We start from the raw sequence: 6,000 nt of genomic DNA, 5'->3' as shown, positions 1-6,000 counted from the left end.
TATAACAGCAATAGAAAGACAAATAACCCAATTGATAATTGGGTGAAGGATTTGAACTGACATTTCTCCAAAGAAGATATACAAATGGCCAATAAGCACATAAAAAGATGCTCTGCATCATTAGTATTAGAAAATGCAAATCAAAACCACAATGAGTGGGACTTCCCTGGTGGTGCAGTGGTTAAGAATCCACCTGCCAACACAGGGGACATGGGTTTGATCCCTGGTCCAGGAAGATCCCACATGCCGCAGAGCAACTAAGCCCGTGCGCCACAACTACTGAGCCTGCGTGCCACAACTACTGAAGCCCGCGTGCCTAGAGCCCGTGCTCCACGACAAGAGAAGCCACCGCAATGAGAAGCCCATGCGCTGCAACGAAGAGTAGCCTGCACTGGCTGCAACTAGAGAAAGCCCACACGCAGCAATGAAGACCCAATGCAGCCAAAAAATAAACAAAAACAAACAAACAAAAAAACCCCACAGTGAATTAACATCTCACTCCCACTAGGATGGCTATAATAAAAAAGATGGGTAAGAACAAATGTGGCAGGAATGTGGAGAAATTGGAACTCACATTGCTGGTGGGAATGTAAAATGGTACAGCTGCTTTGGAAAACAGTCTGGCAGTTCCTCTAAATGTTAAACATGGGGTTATCATATGACCCAGCAATTCTACTCAAGAGAAATGAAAACATAAGCTTACACTACACAGTAACTTGTACACAAATGTTCAGAGCAGCATTATTCACAATAGCCAAAAAGTGGAAACAACCCAAATGTCCATCAACTGATGAATAGATAAGTAACATGTGGTGTATCCATACGATGGAACATATTCCGCAATAAAAAAGGAACAAAGTACTGATACACATACAATATGGATGAACCTTGAAAACATTATGGTAAATTAAAAAAGCCAAACACAAAAGAACACATATTGTATGATTCCATTTATATGAAATATTCAGAATAAGCAAATCTGTAGAGATAGAAAGTATCAATAGATGAGTGGTTACTTAGGGCTAGGGAAGATGGGGGGATTGAGAGGGAATGACTAAGGCAGGCAGGGTGTCTTTTGGGGATAATTAAAATGTTCTAAAATTGTGGATTGTTGCATAACTTTGTGAATATACTAAAAACCATTAAATTGTACAGTTATTTTTATTTTTTATTGAAGTATAGTTGATTTACAATGTTATGTTAGTTTCATGTGTACAGCAAACTGATTCAGTTATACATATATATATATATATTTTTTTCCACAGATTCTTTTCCCTTATAAGTTATTACAGAATATTGAGTATAGTTCCCTGTGCTATACAGTAGGTCCTTGTTGGTTATCTACTTTATATATAGTAGTGTGTATATGTTAATCACAAACTCCTAATTTATCCCTCCCAACTTCTCCTTTGGTAACCATAAGTTTGTCTTCTATGTCTGTGGGTCTATTTCTGTTTTGTATATAAGTTCATTTGTATCATTTTTTTTTTTTTTTTGCGGTACACGAGCCTCTCACCGCTGTGGCCTCTCCCGTTGCGGAGCACAGGCTCCGGACGCGCAGGCTTAGCGGCCATGGCCCACGGGACCAGCCGCTCCGCGGCATGTGGGATCCTCCCCAACCGGGGCACGAACCCATGCCGCCTGCATTGGCAGGCGGACTCTCAACCACTGCGCCACCAGGGAAGCCCTGTGTCATTTTTTTTAGATTCCACATATAAGCGATATCATATGATATTGTCTTTCTCTGACTGGCTTACTTCACTTTGTATGATAATCTCTAGGTCCATCCATGATGCGGCAGATGACATTGTTTCATTCTTTTTTATGGCTGAGTAATATTCCATTGTATAATTATACCACGTCTTTTTTATCCATTCATCTGTCAATGGACATTTACATTTTAAATGAGTGAATTGACTGCACAGTAGCATACCATTTATTTTAAAAGAAAGAATATAATTGCTTATATATCTAAAAATAGAAGGATAACCAGTAAAATGAATGGTTGTTTATATGGCAAGGGAGGGATAAGCACAGAAAGGACAAGGGTAGAAGCTAGATTTTTTTCTAATAGCCTTTGTCCTATAAACTTGACTTTAGAACCATGTAAATATTTTATATAGTTAGAAACCAAAGTTAAGTTAAAAAATATAATGCCTGGGCTTCCCTGGTGGCGCAGTGGTTGAGAGTCCGCCTGCCGATGCAGGGGACACGTGTTCGTGCCCGGGTCCGGGGGGATCCCGTGTGCCGCGGAGCGGCTGGGCCTGTGGGCCATGGCCGCTGGGCCTGCGCGTCTGGAGCCTGTTGCTCCGCAGCGGGAGAGGCCGCAGCGGTGAGAGGCCCGCGTACCGCAAAAAAATAAAAATAAAAATAATAATAATGCCTAAAAATTGAAATCAAGAATAAACAAATTAACCTAACTATGTATTGAGTTGGTGGCATAATCACACGAGGAATCTAAGTGACTTTAAAACACTGTAATTGACTACACATCCCTATTAGAATATATCCTGATAACAAAAGGAGTTACAAAAAGCCCACCCCCGCCCCCAACAAATAACAGTTTTCAGTAATCATACTGTGGTGGTAGTGCCAAGACTGTTGCTCTGAGACTGTTGTTTGTACGTGGTGGGATAAAGCAAATGAGCAATTGTTGTAGTTTAGGCATGGGTAAAAGCAGACAGATTTGAGATTGATGCGGGTAGTCCTGATTTTGAATTGGACATATTAGTATAAACTCATGTTGCATTGTATCTTTAACCAACAAGGACACATTTCCTAGCTCCACTAACTGGAAAGGTCTAGAAACAATGAACCACTCAGTAGCAATAAATGTCTTTAGCACATTGTGGCCTCTAAAATAACCATTTCCCACTCAAAAGAACCAGGGTTCCTTGGAGACATGGCTGGTTCCATGTCTGGGGCAGGAAATGCTGAAGATGAGTCTGGAACATCTTGTCATTTAGAAGGCAAGGAAGCTATCAGAGACTTAGAGAGTTGTGTCAAAGGTCTCAGGAGCTAATCAGAAGAGATTCCCACTGGCTCCGCGGATGTGGGATCTTCCCGGATTAGGGCTCGAACCCGTGTCCCCTGCATTGGCAGACAGATTCTTAGCCACTGCGCCACCAGGGAAGCCCTACATCATCATTTTAAATGGTACAAAGCATCCCACTAACTGCGTATCAGGGTAGTCAGTCAGACTGCAACTCTACATTCCCTTCCTAGATAACCTGCAGATGCTCTTACTTAAACTAGTATGAGTGAACTTCTCTTATCTGCAACAATATTATCCAAGTCTAAGAAGTATGGGTGTAATATAATAACCTATCTTTTTTGGTGGACAGACTGAAATGAACTCCACCCAGCTTAACACACGTATGCAGTTTTGATTATTTCCTTTTGAGAACATCCTGGAAGTATAGTTGCTTAGTTAAAGTATATATTTTAAGGATTTTGATACATATTTCTAAAATGCCTGGGGAAGGGGGACATGTACGAATTTCTATCCCCACCTGCAATGCTTGTTTCACTGAACACTTGCCCAATGCATATACTAATTTCTTTTTCATCTTTGCCAATTTAATAGGCATTTAATATGCCATTTATATTTTTAGCTAATGTGGCTGAACATACCTATTTATTGGCCATTTTTATATATATCTTTTGACATATTTTTGTTACTCTTGCCGATTTTCAATAGTTTAAAAATTACTAACATCCATACCCACCTTGACATCCTCTTTCCTAGTTCTGCCTCCTATCTAAGCTAATTTATGTACCTGATCTATGGATCTCATCTCCTCTTTTTTTTTTTTTTTTACATCTTTATTGGGGTATAATTGCTTTACAATGGTGTGTTAGGTTCTGCTTTATAACAAAGTGAATCAGTTATACATATACATATGTTCCCATATCTCTTCCCTCTTGCACCTCCCTCCCTCCCACCCTCCCTATCCCACCCCTCCAGGCGGTCACAAAGCACCGAGCTGATCTCCCTGTCATCTCCTCTTTCTTTATGGAATCATTCAATCAGTTATTCTCTTTCTTGGCAGTATCTTTAACTACCAGGTTTTTTTCTCTTATACTAACAAACATCACTGTCTGTTCTCCTTACAGAGAAACTAACATTTTTCTTTCACTTGCCATTCTCCTCCGGCTACTGACCTTTCTCTTCTCCTTTACAGCCAAACTTCTTGAAAGAATTGTCTTCACATGCTGCGTCCACTTCATCCCTGTTTCTTCAACTCATTACAGATGATTTACATTAAGGTCTTCAATGCTGTCTTTGTTGCTAAGATTTTAGTAACAGAATTATATCATATACATGTGAAAAAGCAGGACTTAAAATGGTTTTCCCCAAATATACTCAACTATGCAAAAAATATTTATGCAGAGAAAATAACATGTAATATATGAAAATTTTAAGTTACTTCTGGATGACTGGTGAGTTTTATTTTCTTCTTTTAAAAAATATCCTCAGGGGCTTCCCTGGTGGCTCAGTGGTTAAGAATCTGCCTGACAATGCAGGGGACACGGGTTTGAGCCCTGGTCCGGGAAGATCCCACATGCCACGGAGCAACTAAGCCTGTGCGCCACAACTACTGAGCCTGTGCTCTAGAGCCCACGAGCCACAACTACTGAGCCCGTGAGCCACAACTACTGAAGCCCGTGCGCCTAGAGCCTGTGCTCCACAAGAGAAGCCACCACAATGAGAAGCCCGCACACCGCAACGAAGGGTAGCCCCCACTCTCCATAACTAGAGAAAGCCTGTGCGCAGCAACAAAGACCCAACAAAGCCAAAAAAATATATATATCCTCAGGACTTCCCTGGTGGTCCACAGTTAAGACTGTGCTCCCAATGCAGCGGGTCCGGGGCTTGATCCCTGGTCAGGGAACTAGATCCCGCATACCGCAGCTAAAGATCCCGCATGGGGCAACGAAGATCCCATGTGCTGCAACTAAGACCCCGCACAGCCAAAAAAAAAGTCCTCAATTTAATTAATTAATTAATTTATTTCAGTGGTTACCCTTGTTTATTTCATTTTAGTTCACATTCCTTTAGACTAGTTAACAAAGGTAGTTTACGTTTATCCAACAAATATCTGTTGAGAACCAAATGAGCCGAGCCTCAATGCAATTGAGATAAATATAAAATATGCCCTGCCCACAAGGAGGTCTCCAAAGTTGGAAGAACAGATGTCACTAAATGAATCATAATTACTATGATAAATATGCAAATGTTCATAAAGAAGAGCATATTCTATCTTGAATGGGAGGTGGACAAAAGTCCCAGGGAAGGACTGTAAAGGACATAATACCTAAATGAGGATTTGAACAAAGAAAATTAAGGCAAGGAAGAGCATTTTTACCATTTGCAAAAGGAGCAGACTTGAAAAAGCATAGTACTGCAGAAATTAAAAGTTAGCTGGAACATAAATGGGGGAGTTTAGCATGGAGAGGGAGGAGGGTGGTAATTAATGTCCCTTTGTGGCCAGAATTACACTGTGATCACTGTTACAAGTGATTAATCCCACACACTCTATTTTCTGTTCATTACATGGAAAAAAATATTCACATTATTTCCCTAACGGAATTCAAAAATTCCTTTTGGGGAAAGTAATTTCCCCAAAATTTCTTCATCTAAAATCCTTATGCCCTTACCATATCTCAAGGGGCAGTCTACAATTTGAGTGTGAATTTTAAGTTCTCAATTTGTGGCCCCATAAAATGTCCTTAAACAAGAATTTCACGTTGATATTAGAACACATTACAGTGTTAATCAGAAATTCTTAACTTACATTTTCTGAGAGGAGGCAGAAAAGTAAAGTAAAGAAATGACAGGAGCGTCTGGGCTACTTCATTTGGCCGAAAGGCTGAAAGAAGGAGGGGGTCGTGACCCAGATTCTCAGAGCTGGCGCTCCCGCCTAGGGCACGACTAGATAACCTGACAGGACAACTGTCTCCTGAAAGGGCCCTTCTTCCCTCTTCGCTCATCCCACA

Source organism: Globicephala melas, chromosome 10 (genome assembly GCF_963455315.2).
Source record: "Globicephala melas chromosome 10, mGloMel1.2, whole genome shotgun sequence".
NCBI lineage: Eukaryota > Metazoa > Chordata > Mammalia > Artiodactyla > Delphinidae > Globicephala > Globicephala melas.
This window is presented reverse-complemented; position numbering follows the sequence as displayed.